The following is a 27,437-nucleotide window of genomic DNA, read 5'->3' as shown; positions in this document are numbered from 1 at the left end:
TCTTCACATGGAGAAAAAAGCTCAGTTATTTAACTCCAGAGTTGCATTATCTTATCTTCCGTGCAAATTATATTACTTTTTCCTGGCATGCTACTCAGCCCAAAGCTGAGAAAAGCAAAGCCCTGACCTAGGACTCTCTCTGGCTGTTCAGGGAGCCTTCTTGGAAACAACTGTAAAAGTGGGTTGTAAGGTCAATGAAAGAGTGTAATGGTCACTGGCCTTGGCATAAGGAACCAGCTCCAAATGTATTTAAGAAGAAAGACAGAGGATGGGAATTGAGTGAGGCTGAGAGAAACTTTGTGGAAGAACTTTTCAGGCGTGTACATGGTAAACAGGCGACACATGTGCCAGCAGGCTTTGTTCCTGGGGGGGGGGCTAGAGCCCCTGGATCTTTTTCAAGTGTGGAGTGTGGGGTGTAGGAAAAAGGCCTAATGATCATGGAATTGAAGTCCCAAGTTATAATTAACCCTATGAAGAGAGGAGAAAGAGAATGAAATGGAAGCAAAATTGGAAAAGATAATAGCCAAGAATTTCCCTAAGCTGAAAAAAAGATATAAAGGCACAGATTCTAGAAGTTTAGTAAACCCCATAGGATAAATACAAAGCAAATGAATCTAGGTATATCATGGCCAGATATCTTACTGCTGAGAAAATCTTAAAAGCAGACAATTAAAAAAAAGACATTACTTACATGACTTTCAAAGGAGTAAATTAAGACTACAGTTCACCCGAACAACAGGCCCCCAAATCTGACCTATTAACACATAAAGAAGCTTCACCCAACAAGTGCAGAATGTGCATTCTTTACTAGTGCACAGGAAACACTTCCCAAAATTGATTATATGCTGGGCCATAAAGCAGGTTTCAGCAAATTTTAAAGCATTGAAATCATAGTCTTTGACAAGAGTGGAATTAAGTTAGAAATCAATAGCAGAAATGAATCAGATGATGGTAAAATATGGCCTATTAACTTGTATGTTTACAGGAAGCATATAACCTTAAAAGCATATTTTAGAAAAGAAAAAAAAGGCTGAAAAAGAATGATTTAAGTATTTATATGAAGAAGTTAGGAGAGTAAAACACAAGTAGACCCTAATACAATAGAGATAAGGATTTAATGAAAAGTTGTTTTTTGAAGAATAAGAAAGTTAATAAATCCCTAGGAAGATGAAAGACTTCATATTTGTGTGTGCATGAGTGAGTGTGTATGTGAGAATACAGATTTACAAATTACCAACATCAGTAATGAAAAAATGGATATTATTAAAGTTTCATCTTATATTAAAAAGGATATGAACAACTTTATGCCAATGCATTTGATAATTTATAAAATTTTTCTTATCAAAATGAATACAGAGAGACATAGGAATTCCAAATAGTCCAATAACTATTAAAATTGGATCCATTATTAAAAATCTTTCCCTCAAGACAACTCCAGGCCCAGATGACTTCACCAATGAATTTTTCCAAACTTTAATAAATCAAACTGATTATACACAATTCTTTCAGAGAATAAAAAAAAATCAAAAGACATTTTAAAAGACTTGTTTTATGAAGTCAGATATAGTTTAAAATAATGCAAGGAAATCACAAGGCAGATAAACTATTCATGAATCTCTTTCAGGAATATAGATATAAAATTTTTTATCAAAATGTTCACCAGTCAAATCAAGTGATGTATAAAAGGAACAAATCACAACCAATTTGGGTTAATTCCAGACATGTAGAAATAATTTAATAACTGAAGGCTAGAAAAATTAATGTATCACATTAATAAAATAAAGAAGAAATAGAAATTGAATATAGAATAATATAGAATATATAGAATAATCCAAATAGAATACAGAAGTCGTGGCCATTTAAACAGATGCAGAAAAAGTGTTTGATAAAATTTAATGTGCATTCCTGATAAGATCCAAACTTAACCAAATAAAAATTGAAGGCATTTTCTTAACTCGATAAAGGACATCTGCAAAAAAATCTACTGCAAACATCATGATTATAATGATAAGGTGCTGAAAATCATCCCTTGAGATTACAAATGAGAAAAGATACCTGAATTTCATACAGTGTTGTACTAGAATTTGAAACAAGAAAAAAGAAGTAAAAGCCATGAGAGTTCAAAAAGAAGTGATAATACTATTGGTATTTGTAGATGATATGATTGTACATTTAGAAAAAGACTAAAGAATTTATAGGAAATCTATTAGAATCATTAATTCAGCAATGCCACTGAGTACAGTGCTAGTGTACAGTAATCAATTGTGTTCCTATATATTAGCAACAATTACAAAGGAAATAAAATCCATACCACTTACAATAACATCCCAAAACATCAGACATCTAGAATTAATATAATGAAAACTGTGCAAGAAAACAGTATGAGAAAAATTAAAGGTCTCAATAAAGAAGGAATAAACTGTATTCATGGATCAGAAGTTTCAATATTATAAAGAAGCCAAGTGATCTAAATTTTCAGGATATTTAGGATACTTAGGATGTTTTGTTTGTTTTCTTCTTGGGGAAAATGATAGATTTTAAATTCATACAAAAATGCAAAGGATAATAGCCAAGTACTTATTGAAAACAACACTAAAATTAGAGGGTTTATAATATTAAGAGATAATATTCCTAGAGCAATTAAGAGAGCATTGTATTCACCTAAAGTAGAAATATTAAGCAAGGTAGCAGAAAAAGTATTAAAAACAAACATTCATATAAAGTTACTTGAATTATGACAAAGTTAGCACACCAGTGCATTGAATAAAAGATGTTTCTGGCCCTGTCCAGCATGACTCGGTTGGTTTGATTCCTGGTCAGGGCACATACCTGGGCTGTCGGTTCGAGCCCTGGTCAGGGTTCAGGCAAGAAGGGAACTAGTTGATGTTTCTCTCTCACATTGATCTCTCTCTCTCTCTCTCTCTCTCTCTCTCTCTCTCTCTCTCTCTCTACCAGCCCCTCTCTCAGAAAGCAATGAAAAAATATTCTTGGGTGAGGATTAAAAAAAAAGATTTTTTGTCACAATAGTCTGAGTCAATTAGATATCTATGTGGGGGAAAAAAGAATATTGATTTCCATGTTACACAATATTTAAAAAATTAGTTCCATGATCTAAATGTGAAAGATAAAATAATTCAACTTTAGATGAAAAAAATAGGGGTATGTACTATGACCTGAAGGTAAGCAATTATTTCTCAAATAGGACAAAAAATAATAAGCATAAAATAAAGAACTGATACATTTAACTACATAAAAAACACTAAGAGACTGAAAATCAGCCCACAAAATGGGAAAAGATATTGGCAATGTATTTATCTGATAAAAATCTTCTATCCAGTGTAGATAAAGAAATTTTATTAATTGATATGGAAAAGATAGAGAGTCCAACAGAGATAAGTGGGCAAAAGTCCTGAACAGGGACTTCAAAAAGAACATACCCAAATGACTAACATACACATGTAAAAGTCTTAAATCTCATCTTTAGGGAAACGCACATTTAAACCATAATGTGACCTTACTACATACCTACCATAATGGCTAAAATTAAAAAGACTGACAATAGTAAGTGTTGAAGAGGTTGTGGTACAATCAAAATTCTCATTTCCTATATTGTAGTGTCATACAGCATTAAGTGGTGCAACACCTTGAAAACCATGTCAGTACCTACTGAAAGCTACATGTCAATACCTATGAAAAGCTGAACCTATACATACTACATGACCCAGCGATTCCACTACCAGTGTTTGCCAAGCAGCTCTCTCTCAAGTTTAGTCTTCCAGTTCTGCTCCCTTGTACGTGGACATCCAGTGCTTCTGAGGGCACAGGAGATCAGTGCCTCATTGTGGCCATTCTCTGTTCAGGGCACCGTGTCCTGGAACTTGGAAAGCTGCAAGCCCTCCGGCTGACCAAACAGTGCTGCATTCCTTACCATCCTAACCGGGCCTGAGCCAAGGTGAGTTTCTTACAGACTTGGGGAGCGGGGGGCTGCCCCCTGGTATGTGCTGTACTTTTTAACTGAGGCTCCAAAGAGGTTCTGCTTGTGTCCCAGTCTCACAAAACCCCTTGGCTTTTAAAATACTCCTTCCTCTGGCCCTGCCTCCAAGACCAAGGCCACAGACCCCATTCTGTCTTTCCCATCTGTCTTTCCCCCTAGGTATGGGTCTTCATCTTCCTTTAAGTGCAAACAGATGCCTGCAGGCTACTGGTGACCCTGGTTGTCAGACACTCAGGTTCTAGGTCTGCTTTAGGCCCACTGGGACCCCTGCTACATGGTGCGCCTGTTGGGAATGCTCTGGGATGCCAATAACCGAAATCCCACCCAACAGCACATTAAATCCATAGGCATGTGGTTTTCCTTTAAGAAATCTAGAGGTAGGTGGAGGCTATTGTTGGTTCAGCTGCTCAGCTGAGTCTTCACAGAGCCAGGTGCTTTTATTTCTGTTCACTCTGAAATCCTTACTTGTTAGGTTTTTGTCCGTGTCCTTGAATCACAAAGGCTACTGAAGCTCAACATGTCACAACCACGTTCAAGGCAGAAACAAGGGGAAGAGATAGTATAGCTCACTCTTTTTTCTTATCTGGATGTTTTTAGCAGGAGAGAAAGTCTTCTATACCACAACCCTCATCCTCAGCAAACCTTCTTCTTCCTCCTTGGCCAAAACCGAGTCACACTGGCACCCCTAGACACAAAGGACCCTGGAAAGTGAATGTTTGGTAATTCAGAGTAGCTTTTGCATAGCCAACCAACAGTGCCAACAGGTAGGCATACAGAATGACAAAAATAAATGATGTTTAACTCACCTACACACTCTGAATACCCAAGAGTTGGATTTACCTGTTCACCTTGTCTTTCTTTGGCAACAGATATATACTTAACTAATCTTCCCCATGCAGCCTTTGAAATTACTTGCTTGATTTTTCTGTGTTTGCAATCAAAATGAGGTTTTCCTTTGGTAAATATAATGATTTCCTAATAAAAGTGCCAAATTATTTCATTGAGTGGTGACTTCAGTCTCTCCTCCCTGCTACTTGTTTGAACATCAGAGTTAATTCCCCCAATGTCATTCTAGACAGTTTGATGGACGAAAGGAAGGAGAAGCCTCTGCTCAATCAAGTATCTAATTAATGCAGGTGCAGTATGCAAATTGCTGACTTTCTAAAAATTCAAATAAGATCAAACATGCTTACAGCTGCTTGTACAGTGTCTATTCCCTTTTTCTACATCGCTTAACATTTTCCCAAACACTACCTCTTATGTGTTGTAGAATGCTCTCTCTTCAAGACTGTTTCTTTTTTCCTTCTTTGCCCACATTGCTTTCCTCTGCCTTCAGTGCTCCTCTGCCACTCTTTGCTGACTGTCTTATGTGGGCGAGGCACACACCCAGCACAGAAAATGACAGGTTGCTGAATGTTTACGCTAATATTTAATCTAATCACAATATGTCCTGATCTTGTCATGGCACCTCCTTGTAAATAAGAGACATTTATATACGTGGTGTTTTTACAACCTAGTTGTTTCAGCATTGCTGGGTATGTCCAATTCTCTTTCATGATGCCTTTTGAACAAATATTGTGTGCCAGGAATTCTGGATTATTCTTCCCAATGTAATCTAAGGAGTTAAACTGACAAGTTGCTTCTGTTTTTTGTATCTACCTATATTTCCTGTGTACAGATATGCAGAGAGAATTGAAAATTGTTGCTATTTAATGATTCCTTCAGCCAAAACATTCTGTGACCCTGCATGCAGCTCTCAGTATGTCCAAGGTGTAACGTAGCAAAAAGCTAAAGGCTTATGGGAAAACCAAGAGAGAAGAGATTGCTTGGAAAATGCAGGATGTGCTAATTAAGAGAAGAAAGGCAAAGGAAGAACCTGCACATGGGGTTTTAGGACACAGAGAGGAAAGAAAATGTGACTTTTAAGGTCAGACTCTGAGAGATGGTTAGCCCAACAGGTGAGTCGGGTGGCCATTGAATTTGAGGTCCAAAACCAAGGTTTTTGGCTGCAGCCTAACACCATTTTCTGCACTGAAGTCACCAAACCTGAGCTCAAGTCTGGAAGGCAGAGAGCAAAGGAAACAGCCATAAGGGACCCCGTTACAGATGTTGCAAGGCTGGTGTGGAGGGACCCTGCTAGTACTTGCAGTTTCTTCAAAATTTTCGTTTTCACAGATCCAGTTTAATTGGAACCTTAAATTTTTTGGTTTTGCAAATGTATTTTTTGTTTGCATTTAAAAATGGCTTTGTTGACATATAATTCACATACCACATAATTCATTCATATAAAGTTTAGAATGCAGTGGTTTTTGACATGTTACATTATTTCTCCATTTAAATTGTGGTAAAATATATCTAACATATAATTTGCCACTGTACTATTCTTTAAATTCTCATCTGAGGAATTTTTCATTGCTTTGAGAGAGGCAATTGGGGGGGGTGGAGAGAGAGAGAATTGATTTGTTGCCTCTCACTCTCATAGGCTTCCTGACTGGGGATCAAACCCGCAACCTAAATATGTTCCCTGACTAGGAATCAAACCCACAACCTTTCGGTGCACAGGACAACACCCCAACTAACCGAGCCACCTAGCCAGGGCCATTTTTAAGTGTATAATTCAATGGCATGGGTTATATTCACAATGCTATGGAACTGTCACCACAACCTATTTCTAAAAGTTTATCACCAATAGTATGTTTTCATCACTTTAAAAAAATGCCTTCTTCGTGTGGGCAAACTGAGAAGAGATGATCCTTCCTCTGGGCTGTCAAAACCCAGGCCTGAGTATATTTGGTGGTGAATAGAGTGTGGCGGGAACTGAGCCCCTACTGACCCCTCAGCCCAGCACCACATGCACCACACACGCCTACAACATTTACAGCAGCTCTATGGATACTGCCACCTCAGCATGAGTGCCCAGACAAGAGCCAGGGCTTGTCCTCTGAGGGGAGAGGCAGCTGAGGGGAGGAGAAGAAGCACAGGCATCTGCTTGCTTGCTCATTGCTATGCACTGATCCTGAGGCAGGCCTCGGGCTGTGTGCATGCCTGTGCCTCATGAACAGGACTGCTTCCTGCTTTAACTTCCCACCCAGAGGACTGAGTGACTCAGCCTGCCTCCAAGAGTCCCTGATTCTCCTAACGCTAGTGGGGACTTGGGGATCTGTGTAGCTGTACAGAGTGGATGAGACTAAAGAAAGTGGTGCTCGTGGAGACAAAAAGAGGATGAGGAAGGCCAGGCTCTCAGGTGACAAATCTGTTCCTACTTCCTCAAATCAGTTTCTTGGGCAACCATAACAAGTTACCCAGGGCCCTGCTTGTCTGAAGGCTCTAAGGGAAAATCCTTCCTCACCTTTGCTAGCTTCTGGTGGTTCCCATGTTCCTTGTCATTTGATCTGGGGGCCATTTTGTTTGTTGACACTTGGGATAATCCAGAATGATCTCCTCCTGAGATCCTTAATTTAACTAAATCTGCAAAGACCCCTTTTCCAAATAAGGTCACAATTACAGCTTCTGGGGATTAGGAAAGAGACACATGTCCCCCCTGGGGGGTTACCATTCAGCCCACTACCCCCCCTCTGCCCTTGGCTGACAGCAGTGGAGAAGAAGCTCTTTGATCCACCACGGCGGAGGCTCAGTGCCATGTCACCTCTGTATATTGTAACAGTGGTGGCAGAACCACGGCCCAAAGCTGGTGTCAAACAGGCCATTCTTGAGTGATGCAACAATTTCCATTTCAGGTCTACATCACATGACACAACCTAATGATAGGTAACGGACTTCTTATTGGGTGTGTGCCCACACACCAGGACACCTGATGTTCTGGTTAGCCATGGACTAATGGTGTTGTGTAAACTGACTCATCTCCTCAGGTGGGAGCTAGGGATGGCCTGAACTTGAGCAGAGTTCATGGCTCCTTGAGCTACTTCTCTCTAATCACTAACAGGCGAGACACCAGTGGGGGAAATGCTCTTTTTAAACAGATGTTCCTTTTCCTCAGAGCTGAGGTAGAAATAGACCCTTAAGTCAGGTGCCTGGGGTGAAGGCAGGGCCTGCCAGCTGCCTTCTGAGGCTTCCAGAGGTGTTTTCTGCCCTCCCCTCCCTTCCTTTACTTCACTGAGGCAGGAACTGAGGCTGAGCCTGCTTTGGAGCTCAGAGCTTGAAGAATTCCAGGGCTGGAAAAGGGGTGGGGAGAAGAATTCTTGTTTTTTCTTCCAAGATGTTTTCTGTGAAGAGAATTTGATGACTTCTTCCCCTTAATTCCCACCTAGCTTTTTCCCTTTTCTAAGGATTCACTTCTAGATAAGCACTATCCAAATAAAAAAGAATTGCAGCCCTGGCCTCATACACTAGGGCTGTAGGTTTGAACCCTGGTCAGGACACTTACAAGAGTCAACCAAGGAATGCATAATTAAGTGGAACAACAAATCCACATCTCTCTCTATCTCTCTCTCTTCCTTTCTATTAATAAATAAAAAATTAAGAAAAAGAATCACAGAGTATGGCTGAAGGGTTTACTATAGGTGCTTGGTGGTTGAACCTTAGATGGATATATGGTTGACCCTTGAACAACATGGGTTTGAACTACACAGGTCCACTTACACATAGATGTTTTTCAATAAATATGTGCAGTACTGTATTTTCTCTTCCTTTTGATTTTAAACATAACATTTCCTTGTCTTTAGCTTACTTTATTGTAAGAATACAGTATATAATACATAAACATACAAAATATGTATTAATCGATTGTTTCTTACTGGTAAGGCTTCTGGTCAACATAGGTTGTTAGTAGTTACATTTTTGGAGAGTCAAAAGTTATACATGGGTTTTTCATTCTGCAGGGGAGTTGGTGCCCTAACCCCACATGGTTCAAGGATAAACCGTGTCATATATATTAAGCTTGGGGAAGATGAAAAGGTAAGGAAAAAAGCAAGGCAGTCATAGACTCTGCATACACATGTAAACTATATGAAACATTTCAAGACTTCACTGATGGGCAGCATCACTGGGAGAATCCCCTGGGAGAGGTTTCCATTTTGGGGGGAGCCATCCTCCACAGGAGGAACAAGTTTCCCATGTGGGGGACATCTAAGCAAAGACCAGATTCTGGAAGGCAAGACTAAAAGGGTGAATAAGCAGTAAACCATTTACAAAAAGAATGACAAGACTAATCGGGAGCCTTAGACCATGGTCCACAGGGAAGTTGGCACAGGTGAAAGGGTGGGGCTGTCTAGCAGACAGCATCCAGGCTCTGCAGCTCTAGTCTGGTCTGTGGGTGAATGCTGGCAGAACCTGGGAGAGCAGAGTGATGCCTTTGCAGTGAATGGAAGTCTGTGGAATTAACTATTTCCATCCTTGCTTCTAAATGGCTTGGTAGGATTCAATGTGTACTTAATACATTTAACATAGATATGAAGGTCTCTCTGGCAGAAATCCCTGCCTCAAATGGCTTTCATAAAATGTGTGAGTAAGATGCAGGATAAGACAAGAAAACCAACGTTAATTGAGAACCAAGAATGTGTCAGGCACTGTGTCAGGGGTGTGTGTGTATGTGTGTGTACACATACCATCTCATGTCATCCTTGTAGCGAGTCTATGAAGTAGTTATTGTTACTCATGAGGAAAGTGAGGATCAGAGTTCCAGCGATTTGCCCAAGGCCGTACAAAGTCATGGGCCTCCATTCAAACCTGGGTCAGCTTCACTCTAGGCCCATTCATTCCATAAACATTTTCTGCACGCCAACTCTAAGCCTGTTGCTGGTTTTCTTCCCCACAGAGTAGGAAGCTGACCTGCCTTCTTGGGTGTTCTTTCCTTTCCCTATATTCCTGTGGCTGCGTGTGACTGAGCTGGTTTTTCCCCAGACTACACACTTGGGAAGATTCCACTGTGACTCATGTCGACTCCACTTTCTTTGGAGCCTGTCACTGCTTGTGGCTTTGCCTCTTGCCCCTCCAGCAGGCAGCATGTTGCTTTTGATTAAGGCAGCCACTCCTTTGGGGATAGCCCAAGGCAGAGCGGTATGTGCTGATGTCCCAACGTGAACAGAACTCAATGGTGAGGTTTTGGAGTGTGATTTCTCAGCATGTTCTGTCCACACGCAAATGAGCTTCACAAGGGCTGCCTGGAGATCTGAATCACTCCCATCCTCTGTGTCTTTCCTGTCAGGAGAAGGTAGACTAGAATTTCTTAAGTGTTAAGCAAATACATTTGTTTTACTTTTTTAAATCCTCACCCGAGGATATGTTTATTGGTCTTAGAGATAGAGGAAGGGGGAGAGACAAAAAGAGAGAAAGAAAGAGAGAGACATTGGTATGAGAGAGAAACATTGATAGGTTGCCTCCCATATGTGCCCTGACCAGGGATTGAACCTGCGACTTTTTGGTGTGTGGGGACAGTGCTTTAACCAACCAAGCCACCCAGCCAGGATTAAGAAAATGTATTTGAATGTCAAAGGTGCCCACCTCCTCACCATGCAGTCAGGCTCCTCACTGCCCTCCTTGCTTGGCAAATTTGGAACAAGTTCTTTTTGGAACAGCCTAGTGATAACATTACCAACCATCCATTTCTGAGACTGGGAAATGGCATTAGGTCACAGAGTGACAAAATAGATACAATAATTAGAGGAAGGCAGATACAGAGCAAGAGGAGGGGCTAGTAACCAAAATTCTACATGGTAGCTATGGGCCTTCTAACATGTCATGCACTAAACTGGCTGAAAAGCTTCACTTCCTTTCCACTGCATACTAGCATGTTTAGGGTTAAAGGCACACTGTCTCATCACAAGGGGTGTTAAATTATAGGTCAAATCTCTGAGTTGTTCTAGGCAACCTCAATCTTGTAATTAAAGCATTAAGCTGGATTTTTGGTTCTTAAAATTTTTTTTTGCCTGCTTAGTAGGTGATAAGAATCATTAAAATCTTTGACAGAACCATCTCCCATTCAGCCAGCAGTGATAAAAAATGTCAGAGTCTGGAGACCAGAGAATCTGGCCACTAATTAGGTGCTGGGAATGTGGTCACTGCTCCCCACCTGAGCTTGAATATCTTGGGCACAGTGGTGACAACACTTTCTTCTCAGGGAGGTGACATCAGGCCTAGCATGGCCCACTGGACTCTAACCTTGAGGACAGTGCTCCCTTGTTCTTGCTGCCGTCCTACCCCCAACACGATAGGGGCTGTCCAGTGAGTGAGCTTGTCCAGTGGTTCCTTCTTGACCTGCCACCCGTCCTCACTCTAGTCATTCTTCACACCCTATCTACAGAATCCAGACTGGAATTTGTTTGGATCTGTCCGATCTCTGTCACTTCTCCATGTGTTGTGTAAATAGCTGTTTCCAAAGAACAATTTACCTTCACATAAAGCCACGCTATGTGATTAAAAAGTCAGGAACCAAAATGAAAAGGGGAAGAAAGTTGAAAGACTCCAAGGGTGAGAAGAGAAAGTGAGGGAGAATGAAAGAGCGAGACTGAGCCCCACCTTAAAAGGGATTAGAACACCTGCAGCTTTATTGAAGCCGGCCAAATACCTCTTGTGCTTCTGAATGGTAAATGGGATAGAACAATGAGCTGGAATTTACAGTGCCTTTGAAAAGCAACTTCTCAGTCAGCAAGCACTCAGAATGTGGTACTATTGCTTTTAGCCCAGAGCCTGTTCTGGCCCACATGGCCCCATGACAGCTGATAGAAGACAATGAACCCTACACAACCGTGACCTCTAGCTCTATTCTGTGGGCATTCTGTGTGTTTAAGAAGGTCATGAATATTTCTAGAAGGAAGATGAACACTGGGTATATATTTTATGAATTATATGTTAGTAGGGTATACATTTCATGACCCGATTTAGCCATTATGGCCATATGTATTTGTAGGTCTCAATCAAATTTCTCAGAGAGATAAATGAGACATTTATGACTATACCATTGCTGAGCCTTTACTTTAGCACTAAGTGCTCTTTTAACTAATTTTAGTATCTTTCTGATTTTATTCTTGGTATCTTTCTAATTTTATTAGAAGGAAATAGTGCTGCCTTCTAATCTCTGATCTCCATCACAACTTCCCTCCCCATGATAAATGAATTCCCCTCTCCTGTCTTCTATTCTTTTCTTGGTTCAGTTCAACCTCCTTGATTCTTCCAGATTTGCCTTTCTTCCCCCAAATCCAATCACATCACTTCCATTTCATAACCTCCACTGGTGGCACTTTACACAAGAGAAAACTGAGAAGTATTTAGCCAGCCAGATGAAGCGATATGAAGTGAGTGGAGCCCATGCTGGGGACAGGGCTGAAAGGCTGGCCCGGCCACTGCTTCAGACCTTATTGATGGGTCACTTTATGATTCATTCAGACAGCAAATTTTATTAAGCACCTGTTATGTGCAGACAGTGGTCTAGGCATTGAAGATGCTGTGCTGAACTCAAAACCCACCCTGGCCCTTCTGGAACATATTTTGCTGTGGATCAGTATCAGGGTCCTCCTGGGTAAGTCTGACCATCTCCAAGGAACCCGAGCCAGAATCTCTGAGAGGATGGGCCCATGTGGTGTCAGGGACAGAGGTGAAGAAGGCTCCTGCTGCTGAAACATGGGTGCCTCCTTGCTTGTTGAGGTTGGTTTCAGGGGCTGTCAGAGAGGAAGTGTGAAGAATAGGGCACCAGAAGATGCCAAGGGTGTTTCTAGAAATCTCTGGATGCCTAAGCTCCCATGCTGGATAGCTTGACAGATGGTCTGGCCCTGCTTTTACCTCAGAGCATTAAACTTACCTGTGTCAGGGTTGGGTCAAAGGTGTTCCTATGGCAACCACTTGAGGACCAACCCAAACAGCTTTAAATGTAGGCCCTCTGCCCAGGTATTACCAGCTCATCTCCTCATTAGAAGGCTGCATTGCCTTAGACATTCCCATAATGATTGACTTCAAGATCTCACCCTCAGTAGGCAACTTGTCACTTTTGAGGGAACTTTGTGCCACCTTTGGGTCTGTGATCCCAGTTCTTTCAGCTGTGTGGCCTCAGCAGCCAAGGATGCTCTCAGGCTTCAGAAACTCAAAATCTCCAGACTTGGGCTCCGTACTCATCTCAGCAGCAGCCAGCCTGGAAAGGCTGGCAAGTCTGGGGTGAAGCCCAGGAGTGTCTCCTGCTTGCTTGCGGCATGTGGTAGTGAAACTGTAGAGACAGACAAAGTTGAGTGTGAGCTCTGGGGAGGGTGGGTGATGAGGGAATATTGTCTGACCCCTGTATACTCCCCATTATGATGCAGGCATTCCAGGGGTCCAGGGACCTAAAGGTCTGCAACCCACTGTGGGTTCTTGACTTCATGCAGCACAGAATTCAAACATGAGCCAGCGTGGAATTCAAAGTGAAAGAGAGGTTGGTAGTGAGACAGTGAGACAGAGAGTGGCTACTCCACAGGCAGAGCAGCCCCTCCCCAGTGGGACTTACTTCTTTTATTGAGGCTCCTTTAATGGAGGTGTGGGGCCTTCAATAAGTGGCAAGAATATTTAGGATTTCCCCTGGAAAGGGTAGAGACTTGTCAGAAGAGCCTCATTAGCCATTTTGTGTCCTTATATAGTTTTTTTTTTTTAATTTTTTATTCCAACAGTGGTTTGGGGTGTGTTGTTTAGTATGCTAATGTATTACATTGAGTGTATTATGAGGTTACGGGTTTCTGCAAGGTGCAATTAGTTGCCATGTTGGACCAAGCTGGTCTCCTGCTGGTTCTAAGCCATAAGTTTGTTGGGGGTTGGTCTTACTTTTCCTGAACAGTCCTCGAAGCCCTTACCTCACATACCCTATCTCAGTAAGAAGGTTGTGACAGTGTGGCTGAGTTAGGGAGCTGTCATAGGATCCCAGTCTGGACTGGAAGGGCCCTGTGGGCATCAGTATAAAGTCAGGGTACCTGCCAGGGAGAAGTTTCTCAGGGAGGCACAAGTCAGAGGCTGGGCTGGTCATAGTGTCTCATCACCAGTTAGGAGGGTATCTTGGTGCAGGCCTCTCTGGATGCAGATGCTGAGGCAACACATCAGGTGCAAACAATTTATTTAGGAGGTGATGCTTGGGAACACGGCTGGAGGAACTGGAAGGGAGACAGAAAAGAAGAAAGCCAATGGGGGGCTTTATCATACCTTTTGCCTCTGTGAACAACTGGAGCTCTTTAGACCATGCCTCAGATTGACTCCAGCTAAAGGGTGAGGAAGCTGGGCATGTATAACAACTCCCTGCTCACCAATGATTGACGGGTGCTTTGTGGAACACTGATCATCAGGCTCTTGGCTTTCCCTGAACATAGCCTGGAGGGTCTGCAGAGCCAGAAAGCAGAGTCACAGGTCTGCAGTAAGCAGCCTTCAGATATAGAGGAGAATGCAGAGGGGACATGGGCGGAGCACCAGAGGTTTCTCAGAAAAGTTATAGAACCCAAACATGGGGCTGCTGACCAAGCCAGGCCAGATTGGAAGCTCAGGGAGGGTGTGAGTAGAAAGTGGAACGTGGAAGAATTTCAAGTGGAGAGAAGACAAGTACTCACCTTTTTAGTGGGACACTGAGCCTCTGCTATGGCTGAGGAAGATGTGTCACCTGCCCAGGTAATGTGCCTAGTCACTCCAGTCTGAAGGGGATGAGCAAGACTATTGCTTTTCCTCCCTGCTACAGACTGAATTGTGTCTCCCAAAATTCACATGTTGAAGCACTAACCCTGCAATGTGACTGGTTTGGAGACAGGGCCTGTGAGGAGGTAGTGAAGGTTAAGTGAAGTTATAAGGGTAGAACCCTGGTCTGATAGAACTGGAGTCCTTATGCTAAAAGGAAGAGAACCCAGAGAGCTCTCTCCCTCTGTGCACACAGAAAAAAGGCCGTGTGAAGACATCATGAGAAGGCAGCCCTCTATTAGCCAAGGAGAGAGCTCTCAGCAGAAGCTGAATTTGGTAGCACCCTGATGATGGACTCCTAGACTATGGTACAATGAGAAATAACATCTATTGTTTAAGCCCCACGGTCTGTGGTGTTTGTAATGGCAGCCCAAGCAGACCAGCACGTTCTTTCACTCTTTCTAAGCACTCCCAGGAATATCTGGGGTATTGAATAGGTCCGATTATTCACAGTTATGAGATAAACTTTGTTTAACAGGAAATGCTGCAGCACATGGCTTGTACCTCAGATGTTAAGTCTACAACTTACTAGAGACATTTTGAGGTTCTGCATGGCCCAAATCTGCAGTCCCCATTCTGCATATCTGCAGCCACCGGTGAAGTCAGAGGCAAGATCCAGGAGTGGTCCCAAGGCTCTGGGTTCCTGAATCTTCCTCCATCTCTTCCCCCTTTTCCTATCCCCTCCTTTTTCTCCTCTCCTGCTCTTCTCCCTCCTCCTCCTCCTCTTCTTCTTTCCCTTCTGCTTCCGTCTTCAAACTGGTTTCCATCTCTAAAATGGTAATTTGCTAAAAAAAATAAATGCAATGACAGCTACAAAAACATGTTTATTTAAAAAATAAACAAGTGGGGGTACAGTTTATTTTGATTTGTCTTAGGCTCTCAGTGCATGAGCCAGTGCTTTTTTTCAGATCTGTCCCTTCCACTTCATGTAACTTGGAACATATATGCTTAATTCACTCTCCTAAATAGGGCTCTCTGTGAATAAAGAGGGGGTCAGACTATAAAAACAGTTCAGTTTTTAAGGCAGCTAAGTGGACAGTTGGGCTTTTTTGAACTTAACATCTTTTAAAAATGGTACTACATTTTATTTTTACTGGGTGACTGAAAACATCAGGCCCAGGAGGTGGGGCCTTTCACATTTGTAATTTCTGGGCATGGTCTATCAAATATTCTCCTTCAGCTGATCCACACATTTCTCTCCACTCCCATGCTGTCCTTCTAGTCTAAGCCACTGTCATCTCCCACGTGGGCCACTGTCACAGCTTCCCTGCTCACTTGTTTCCCTTCAGCCCACTCTAAGCAGAGGGGCCAGGGCAACCCGGTAGAATAAGCAAGATCCAGCCCTCCCTCTGCTCAAAGCCCTCCAGGGGCTTCATATCTTACAGAGGCTGCGGGTTGAGCTGCCCTCACCCAGCCTCTGCCTCCTCTCCTACACATATTCCACACACTCACTCACACCTGTCCTGGTGGCCTGATTCCTTTGTTAAGTATCTCAGGGTCTATGCATTCACTGTTTGGTCTCTCTCTAGAATGTTCTTCCCCAGCTATCTACATGGTTCACTCTCTCACCTCCTCAGGTCCTTGCTGACATGTTCCCTTCTCACTGAAGCTTTCCCCAATTTCCCTGTTCAAATGTGTACCCCAGCTCCTGCTCCCAGTGGTCCTTATGCTGTTTTCTTTCCCTCCACAGCACTTCTAATATACTACATGCTTTTCCTACTCATTTTGTCTGTCTCTAGAGACAGACAAATATGCTGAATGTGGCCTATTGAGGGCAAGCATTTGTCTGAGTTCTACCTGCCACATGCCTGTACAGTGCCAGGAACTGTAGTTGGTGCCCCAAAATAGGAGTCAAGGCCTCCATAAGACCCTCAGGGTGGTGGTCATGAGAAGAGCACCTGCTGGGTTTCCCTTGAACCAGCAGTGGAACCTAGAAACTCCACAGAGGTGGTCTCTTTCACTTGCACAGTGTGTTTCAAAGACTTGTATTAGTTACCAAGCATTTACAAAGTTGGTGACCTCACATAAAATCCAGATAGCTGGCATCACTTGAAAAACTTGGGGAGATCAGATGTGTCACCCTCCCCATGACAGCAATGAGTGAAGCTCAGCAGTAGCCACCCAGGGAGCTCTCTGATGGGACACCCTCCCCTGCTTCTCTCATTTGTGCAGCCTCTGGTCCATGGGGAGGCAGGAGGAGAGGGGAGCGTGGGGCGGGGGGAGTGGGGGCGTGCACCAGCCCAGGTCCCAGATGTTGCTTTACCAATAAGGGAAAAGTGTCTCTGGCCTTTAGCTGCCCAGCTTCCCATTGGCTGCTGCTCCTGGTCCCTCTGATCTTCCAGCTGCAGAGCCCCTTGTCACATCCTAGCTCCTTAGCAACGGTAGCCTGAAAGATAGGTGGTCAAGAGTGGATGGAAGATGCTACAGCTTAAAAGAGAAAGAAACACATATCTATTGGTAAAGTGCACATGATTCTCTACACACATGTTAAAAGTGGAAAGCAGCCATAAAGCACCCTTTTTGCTAAATTGGGCAAACCTATAGTGTCACTGGCTAAGTACACCTGAGCACATCTTACATGTGCCAACCAGGGTGCTCACTGAACAGAGAACTAATTATAGAAGAACAGAAAAAGGACAAGAAGGCATAAGCTTTCAACATCTAAGGAGTTACTGTGATTAATAAGCAACAGGGAAAATAATATAACTATTCCTCACCCTGTATTCATTATTTCCTTTTTATTATGCCTTTCTCTCACTCCTGCCTCACTGCACATAGCTTTGCCCTTGGAAGAGCTGAGGCAGAAGTACTGAATCAATAGTTCCTGTTAGTAGATTTAGAAATAACAGAAGACTTGTCAATTAGTTCTATTGTCTGTAAATATTTATCTTTTACCTGTTATGCCCACAACATTAAAAAATACAGAAATAGCCTTTTAACACATACAAATTACTCTGTCCCTTACCTTTAAGTTTCTTCAGAATTTAAAAAGCACACATCCCTCCCATTACACATGCTAAATAATTGATTTAGAACTTAAACCTGGAGAAACAAAAACCTCAAATTATGAGTAACACAAATTTCTGCAACTGATTTCTTCTCTCAGGTTATTCATTGTAACACTGGAGAAAGAATTAATTAGACTTACATACATAATGACATACCCATTTGAAAAAATTTAATAATGTGTTGAGCTACTTGAAACTTTGGTTTTGTCCTGCAAAGAAGTTACTGTTTCACGCTGCTCAGCATATTTATCTCCTAGAGTAGATGCTGAAAGTACATTTCCAGATTGTTTGGCCACTGTTTATTTGAAGGTGAGAGGAGAGAGACCTCAGCCAGTCAACAAGTCTGCTGAGCATCTATTATGTCACAACCATTGGGCCAGGCTGTCTCAGTCAGTTTGGGCTGCTATAATGAATTACCACAGACGAGGTGTGTAAACAATAAATATTTGTTTCTCAGTCTGAGAAGTCTGAGACAGGGGTGCCAGATGATTTGGTTCATGGTGAGAACCCTCTTCCTGGTTATGATCTCACATGGCCTTTCCTTGGTGAGTGCAGGCAGAAAAATGGGGAGAGGTCTCCTGCCTGATCCTCTTTTTTCTTTTTTTAAGGACACTAATCCCATCACGAGGTCCCCATGCTCAGGACCTCATCTAATCCCAATTACCTCCCAAAGACCCCACCTCCAAATGCCGTCACAATGGGGTGAGGGACTCAATAAGTGAATTTTGTGGGGAAACAAACGCTCAGTGTGCAGCATAGGCCACGGGGAAGCAAAGATAAATGAGGCAATGAGACCCTCGGGGACTCACAGTTCATACAGAGTTAAACAGATGAATAAAAATAGCCCTTAGAAAACAAAAAAGAGTCATGAAAAATGCCCTGGAAAATTGTGGAGGGGGTGGCACCTCTTGATGAGCAAAGGGGGAGAGAGACATGTCACATTCAGGAAATGGTGTCCATCTGACAGCAGCAGTAGTGGCCGCTGCTCCCTTGACCCCTTCACTGATGCTGTTGGAGAGGCCTGTTCCCGCTTTTGCTGTCACACCCGTCTCGCTGACCAGTCTTCTTGGTTCCCCAGAGACGAGGAAGGAGGGTACATTGTGGTGCCTGACCCAGTGGGGCAGCCAAGTTCATTCCTCCAAGTTACAGTCCAGCATGTCTACAGAGGGTGCCCTCTCTGGCCACCCCCAGGACACCGGCAGTCCTCCGAGTGCTCCTGATGGAGGAATGCCGAGGTAAAAGTGACACTTCCAGATCCGCTGGGTGGAAGCCGTAACTCTGCACGGACAAGCCCCAGGGTTCTGGCACTGGTCTGGCCCAGTTCGAGGCTTATATCGGGGGTCCCATCTAAAGAGATAAATGAATGACTGAATTTGGGAGTGTGGAAGGCAGGAATGCTTCATTTCAAGTCATGAAATGGAAGTGGTGTCTTTATGTGAAGTGCCAGAGATGAATGGCAGAAATAGCCCCTGAAAATCTGTCTTGCTGCAAACTTGAACTAATAGAATAAGGCAAGGGTGATTACTCACATTTGTCTCTTCTTACATCTGGTGGTGCCAGGGTATAGCTAACCACCCACTTCCCCCCACTCCTCCAGGAAACCTTGAAATCCTCTAACAAACGGGAAGCCTGCTGGCACTTCCTGGTGTCCAGAAGTTGCCTAGGGCTTGAATGTAAATTAGGTCCAGCCATCATCCTCTATTGTGGAACCGTCTCATTTCTGCTGAATTTGGGATCACCTCAAACCCTAAGGGCTAAAGACCCTTACCAATCTAATATACCTTGTGGCTAGCAATGCTTCCAGAAGGAGCTTCTCTTAAAGGAGTTTTGTCAGTGACAATGGCCCTTTAAGCAAGTCACTGAATTCCAGTTTCCACATCTGCAGCAGGAGGGGATAGAATAAGATAGTCTCTAAGGTCCCCACCAAGTAAGGAGAAGAATAAGTAGCATCGACTCAGACTCCTCCTACATACATCAGATCCTGTAGAAAGTAAATTGAAAGGAAATGGGAAGGAGAGACAGCACGTATTGAATTTCTCATTAGCCCCACTGCCTGGTTCTCATTAGTGAGCCTTCTGGGTTATGGGCACAAGGGCCAGGACTTATTTTCATGGCTGACTAGCACATGTGAAATGTAGGCTATTTTTAATCCATATTATATGAGCTCCACACTGTACTATCTTATAAAGTAATGGGCAGTACTCAAGGAAAAGCCCACCAGAATGACGGGCTAATCCTTGAGGGGGAAAATATTGCTGTTCTGCATAAGCTTTTGCTCTCTGCTTAATTAATCTCTAAAACTTTCAGGCCTTAATGAGAATAATTAGAGTTGACAATACCGAGCTTAATGCGCAACTACAGACAACGAGAATCGTGTTCAGTTTATAAGCTTCCCAGAGCTTGCTGAAAGATAGGCTAATGTTATTTACAGCAGCCCCAGTCAGAGGCGGGACAAAGGCTCAGTCTTGAAATGTGCCTAGAGCTCCCTGAGGACAATTTCTCCGAGGAGCAGGGGACTGGAGCCCCCCTTTGTGGATTTCACTCCTAACAAACCGTGGTCTAGACAGGACCTGGCTAGAAATTCCCTTATTACCACCCCAGCCAGACTGCATTTATCATCACCTTGAATGTAATGCTCGAGCAAAACCTCCAGGCCTCTCCTGTTCAAATAATGGATCGCGGGAGCCAGAGCACCGAGGAGCACTTACTGCGCTCCAGTCAGTGTCGGCCAGCTTCTGGAAATACCTCATTTTCCAGAAAAGCATTCATTTGTCAACAAAGGGATAATGCTAAAACCTTAAAGACAAATTGGACAGAAGGCAAGAAGAGGTGGCCGCTTTGGCTCAGTGCAGTGTCTGATTTGTTAGCCTCGTGCCACCGTCGGTCTTCTCCAAGAAAAGGTTTAAATCTCCTTTGCAGCAGTCTGGGTTCACCCTCCCCAGATGGAGAGGCCAGAAACATTCCTCTGGTGCTGCAGGGTGACGGAATGTATTTGTGTGTCCTGTGGGAGCTTCTCACAGAGCGGTGGAACAGCCAGGCAGGCTCGCGGTCTTGCTGTGGTGAAGCTGCTGGAACTAGGCACACGGACTTGGTGAGGTGACATCTGGGTCCCTAGGAGCGAGGATGGATGTCTGCACATTCAGTCGGTGGTAATTAAAGCAGGAGGCATGAAAGCGGTGAGCGAAGCTTCCTAAACTATCCTCCAGGTTTACAGCACGAGTAATAATGTCCACTTGGAGATAGTTCTTTCTCTGAATCAGAAAACAACACGTAAGCAAAATGACTGCCCAGTGCTTCTTCGTTTTAAAAGATTTTAGAATTCTTGCAGATCTAAGGAGATTAAAGCAAAAGGGTGCGGCATGTTATTAGAAAGCCAACATGTGACCCTTTGAAAACAAAAATCAATACACACACACACACACACACACCAGTACAAGGACAGGAACTTTGTCCCTGTGAATGGAACTAGCCCTGAAACTTTGTTTTTAATTTTCAATCAAGGATGTAAAATAGACTTCAAAGGGCATTTAAGTTGACAGTTTTATTTTCTCCTTGAGGAAGAGGAAAGATGAATACGCGTAAAGCCAGATCATTCTCAAAATAATTGCAGCCCTGACATATCTAAATGAGTTTGTAAAAGAAAATACAGTGGCAATTGATCTTATTAATTAGAGATGTACCAGGATTGTAATATCCACTTATCCATAGGCTGCCTGCAGCTACAAAAATAAAATGAAATGAAATAAAATAAAACCACTTTCTCTTGGGGAACACAATCTCTTTCCCTCCCTGCCTTAGAAAATCAGTTGGAATCCCCCCCCCCCCACCATTATCTTTTCCACAGTGGGAAACAGCTTTTGGAGAACAGTTTGCATTGGTTCCCTTTCTGCCAGAGAGCCCGGGGTTACACTGGGTTAGCGATGCCATGCGCTGAGCCGCAGCTTGTCACGACTGATTGAACGTGTAATCTGACAAACAAACAACAGTGTGCTGCAGGAAAATGGGAGGGTGCTTTTTCAGCTCGTGTGTGTCATTTAGTTACCTGTGAAGGGCGGCCGTGGGAGCCCACGGCAGGTGGGCCAACTGTATCGATCGCTCATTCTGTCTGCACACCCCCAGAATCCTATTTCTACTAATAATCACTTAGCATATGGAATAGAGCAGCCTGGTGATAAAATGCTGAGTAAAAATTACCTTGGAGTGTGGCCCAGCCTGGAACTATTGGAAGTGAAGCTTCAGGTTGGCCAGATTTAAAGTTTATATGAACTTTCACTGTTTTATTATAGAAGACAGAGAATAGGAAAGAGAAAGGGGGGAAAAGAGGAAAGAGAGGAGGAAGGGAAGAGAAGGACAAATAATGAATTAATTGGCCCTGGTCAGTGTGACTCAGCTGGTTGGAGTGTCATCTAACTGAAAGTTTGTGGGTTCATTTCTGGTCAGAGCACATACCAGGGCACAGCCCCTAGGTTAGGGGTTCGGCCCCTCATCGAGGTGCGTGTGATCCCAGATTCCAGAGCATGTGATCCCCGGTCTGGTGCATGTGATCCTTGGTCCTGGCACATTTGGGAGGCAGCCAACTGATGCTTCTCTCTCATATCTATGTTTCTCTCTCTCCCTTCCTCTCATAAAAGCAATGAAAAAGAATGTCCTCGGATGAGAATGAAAAAAAAAGAATAATGGATTAACTGTTTAATGGATCAACAGGAAGGAGCATCTGATGCTACTGCAGTGATGTCAGTGTGTGCGTGTTGCGGGGACAGATGTGGGCAGGGGGACCGGCATGGAAAGGCAGGCACCACTACACCTACAGTTGCGAGGTGAGTGGGAACGCAAGCCCAGTGTTCAGTAGGTCTCCAGGGAGGGCATGCTAGCAGGGACCTGAATCTTCCTACTAAGGAAAAGCATTCTCTGATTTGTGCTAAAGTGCAGTGGGGGCCAGAGGTAGTCTAGTAGGGAGAAGACAAACAAAGTAAGGAAACAGGTTTGAAACTAAAGAAGACCCACATCGCCCTTCATCTTCCAACCTGTCTAAAACAGAAGAGCTCACGGCTCCAGACATACTGGAATCATCCACGCAGAGTAAAATAAGCCAATTACTAACTTGAAGGTACAAACCTTTCAGAACAGTCATAGTACAATGGCTGTGAATTGACTTTATTGGAATAACAAGATTCAAATTATTGTAAAGTTATGAATAATTTAAAGGAAGGCCTGACAGCTCCCATTGGGTGTAAGGACACCGCAGTCCTTCTCGTGTTGCTCTTCCAGCCCAGAAGCGGGGGCTTCAGTGAGGCGTGATGAACGCCTGAGGCCTCATCTTGTCCCCGGGTGTAAGGACTGTTCCCACCCCCAAATTAACTTGAGTGGCTGCAGATGCAAGAGATGCTGTGCGGGTGCCAGGGAAGGCCCTGGTAAAACACAGGCCTGGAGAGCAAGGCTCTGGCTCCTCCTGGAGTGGTCGGCAGGCCCCAGTCAAAGAAAGAAAAAGCATGTTCCCAACAGACCACAGCCCTGAGTCTCTTAAAATGGAAATGAACAGTTTAAAAAAGACCTTTCTCAAGGGAGAAATATGTAGTAAATCAGAGCTTTTGAAAGACAACTGGGGCCTGTGCTGGTTTTTGAATAACTTGCCATTTAATAAATGTTCTATTTTTTGACCCTTTAGGGAAATATACAACCCCATCTGAAACTTACAGGCCAAAATAATTTAACTGTTTAAAAAAATCTCAGTTTTCTAAGGTTTATGATAAAGACAAATAATCCGGAAGCTTTCATTTTACAGCTTCGTGATGAGGCCAGGTCCCTTAACAAGAGAGAAATGGTTCTCTGTGCATACCAATTCATCTTGGCCAGTTTTTGGCAAGTCAGGTCTAGCACCCGCAGTCTCAGAATCCACGAAGAGAAGCCAGTGCTTAAAATGTTGAAGAACTATTTTGAGGTGTCCTTTGTAAGACCTTGATGATAGTGTAAAGTACCAATATACTCATTGCATACCATCTCTTCTAAAATGTATGTGTGTGCGCACATAGAGAATTTGAAGCCAGGGACTACAGTATTTCATTCATCCCCAGTGCTGGTGAGGGAAAAAAGTACTCAATATATGTTAGAATTCAGTTTTTTAATGTTTTCTTCATCTTTCCTAATCCCTGTAATCTTGGGTACATAGTCTGTCCACAACATATTGTTTTTTGTAAAGATTTTATTTATTTATTTTTAGAGAAAGGAAAAGGGAGGGAGAAAGAGGGAGAGAAATGTTGATGTGGTAGAGATACATGGGTCAGTTGTCTCTCACATGCCCCCAACTGGGGACTCAGCCCACAAACAGGCGTGTGCCCTGACTGGGAATCAAACCTGTGACACTTCAGTTTGCAGGCAGGCACTCAATCCATTGAGCCACACCAGCCAGGGCATGTCCACAATACATTCTTGTACACAGTGTTGTCATATCTTACCTGTCCTTGACCATCTCTGGACTGGGCATTACTGACCTGGAAAATAAGCATTCCTCTATCCAGAGCATTGAATAATTTTTAAAAGTCATGCAGCCTCCTTTTACCCTCCTTTGGAAGACAGAGTTTTATTTTCGTGAGTCAGTGCAGCAACTGCTGCAAGGAGACACCTTTTATTCACTCACGTCACTACATCACAACTTTTTGCTGAGTCTTGAGAGCAACCGTTTCCACAGCATCCAGCTGGCATTCCCACTGAACCAATTCTGATTCCTGGGCTGAGAGAGTTCGGGATCTGAGGAGTGACTCAAAGACCACATGGAGTTCAGTTTTGCATGTTTTCTTTGAGTACAGGCCAGCAAAGACCGTGGCCTCACATAATTTTTCTGCTGGGTGTGGAATGGTGCCATAGAAAGATGATTCATGAGAAGAAAATTGTCAAGTTTCTGCCTGAAACTGAATGGAAAAAACTTGGTTGAAAAAATCCCAGTCATGCACACAAAAGACACATAGAACCAAATTTATATCTTTAGCTTTGGGAACCTACATTCATTATTTCTCTTACTTGACTTGAAAATGGGTAACAATCTCACCACAAAGCTCTTGTTGGGTTATAAATAAGATTTTCGATTAGCATTAGTCTGAGCCGTGATAGTAGCTAATATTTACTTTGTGGTCCTTAGTTCATAAAGTGCTTTTCTTACATATTTTAACTTCATATTAGCCCTTCATGTAAGTATTTTTCCCTCGCCACTATTAATGGATGAGAAAATTAAATCTTCATGAGAGGCCGCATGGACAATACCGGTATGAGCAATTTAGCCCAAGCCCTCTGCTTCCTGGGGCCTGTGTTTAAGCAACAAGGTGACTTGCTGCAATCCCACACCAGTTCACCAGCACCACTGGGTGTCTACAATTCAGTTCAATTCTGGCACTACCCCGAATTTACATCAGATCCCACAAGGTCAAGGGCAAGTTTCCCAGGGAGACTGCCCTTCCTTCAAACACCAGTCCCAGGTGGGGTCCCAGACTACCCATATTTCTGTTCAACATGGCTACAAATATGGGGTTCCCCGCACCCCCTCTGGTTTGAGAAGTCACTAGAATGACTCACAGGACTCAGGAAAGTGCTGTACTCCCAGTGACCATTTATTGTAGAAGAGACACATGAAGGTCTAGATGAACAACACGTGGGGCAGGGCTCGGGACATGGAGGCTGATGCAGAGTCCAGGCCTCTGCCCATGGGATCCAGGCCTGTCCCCTCCCAGCCCATGGATGTGTTCACAGATCAGGAAGCTCTCTGAGACTCCTTGTTTCATGTATTTTTTTTTAAAATCAAGGTTTCATCATGTAGGTATACTTGATTAAGTCATTGGTTATATGACTGAACTCAATCTCCAGTCCCTCTTCCTTCCCCAGAGGTGAGAGGGTGGGGCTGCAATCCCAACCCTCTAATCAAGTGGTTAGTCTTTCTGGCCATCCGCCCTCCATCCACAACCTGAAGCTGTCCGGGGGTCCTACCATGAGTCATCTCATTAGCATAAACTTAGGTGTGGTGGGAATGTGTTGGTTATGAATACCAAAAGAACTTGGATCACTCAGGCCCTTCCAAGGGCTTTTGAAGCTCTGTGCCAGAAACTGGGGATAAAGAACAGTTATGTTTTTATTATATCACGGTGGTCTATAAGTAGGTAGATTTCAGTAAGGCTACTCAACACCTTCCCTCACCTCTGAAGGTGCAAGCTGCCCCCAACCTTAAGAGGTGAATCTATTCCCCTCCCTTGAACATGGGCTGACCCTGTGACATGCTATGACTAACAGATTTCAAAGAAAGTGACATTCTACAACTTCTGAGAGCCTTAAGACAATTGATAACTAATACTTTTTGTCCTTGGAACATTCACTTTGAAAGTCATAGCCATGCTGTTAGTAAGCTCAGGTGAGTTCTCTGTGTGAACAGAGGCTATACTGAGAGAGACTTTGGGGGTTCAGAGGTGATCTTGGATGTTCCTGCTCCTGCCAGTCTCCTGGCTAAATGCAGCCATGTCAGGTGCCCCAGCTACATTGGGTAGAGAGGAAAGACCTTCCAGATTAGCCAAGTCAACTTAGAACATTGTGAAAAACCATACATTTTTGTAGTTATAAGCCACTGCATTTTGTGCAGTTTGTTACACAGCAGCGTGTAACTGAAACATGGACCCATTGAGATCCTTTTTGATAGTTCAGTATTTTGGCAACGAAACCTCACAAAACATCCTTCCCAGAAGCATCTCAGTTATGCAGAATTCTGTTATGTCGAGAAGAATGTTAAGGTGAGGTCAACGTAAAAAAAATGAGAGAATCATGTCCTATATTTAAAAGTTATAATATTGAGCCTGATTAACTTTGATCATGTTTTCTCCAGGGCTTCTTTTATCTGTCTTCCTGTCACTGCCTTCCATGCACTTTTCTGTATCCTTCCAGGTTGTTCTTCTGGCAAGCCTAAGATGAGGACAGCTATAAATGAATGAAACTTCTTCCTAAATATCCATGTAAAGAGTTACTTATCCAAGTAGGTTTTGTTACTCATTATTAGCACCATTTTCAGTGCCTACATTTTGTAGAATCTGTAACCAAAGACCCACCAAAGTAGCAGTGATATTTGAAAAGAAAAAAAAAAATATATACACACACACGTACACGTGCAAAATTTTCTAACAAGTTCCAGAGGAGAGAACTCAGTTGGCAGGGCATATTTGCTCTATGAAGTCATTCAGGGAGCCAGGTCCTTCCATTATGCTGCTGGGCCGTCTCCTGGGGCATGGGTCAAGGCTGGATTCCTGTGGTTCCTGAAGGATGGTAAAGTCATGTAGGAGTTTGTGTGCAATATTTTAAACCATGGTCTGGAAATGGCCCCCAGCAATGACCCCCAGCAATTGCGTTCTCCACCAGGATCTTTGGGTAGCCATGTGTCCAGGGGCCATTTTATCACTGTGGAAGCCACATACCTGGCTTCTACATTTCTACAGGAGAAGGAAGAATGGGTTTTGGTAAATACTTAGAAATGTGTGCCACAGATGTCTTGCAGTATTTGAAGACAATCTAAAAAATAATTGGCATCAAAAAGAATTGAACAATAGCAGCATCACTGTAATAATTAGATTGACTACTACAAGACTAATGCTTTTAAGGGACTATAATCCATTTTTGTTTGTATAAAGCCTAAAATATTTGTTTTAAAAGCTTATTAGATTAGTTCTACTCATACCTAATATCCTGCCCTTTTCACTACCTCTACCTTCTCCTGAGAGCCAAGAGTGGCAACAACGCAACAGCTCCTGGTCCCACGAAGCTGTGGGATAATTGCTGCTCAGCAG

Source organism: Phyllostomus discolor, chromosome 5, assembly GCF_004126475.2.
Source record: "Phyllostomus discolor isolate MPI-MPIP mPhyDis1 chromosome 5, mPhyDis1.pri.v3, whole genome shotgun sequence".
NCBI lineage: Eukaryota > Metazoa > Chordata > Mammalia > Chiroptera > Phyllostomidae > Phyllostomus > Phyllostomus discolor.
This window is presented reverse-complemented; position numbering follows the sequence as displayed.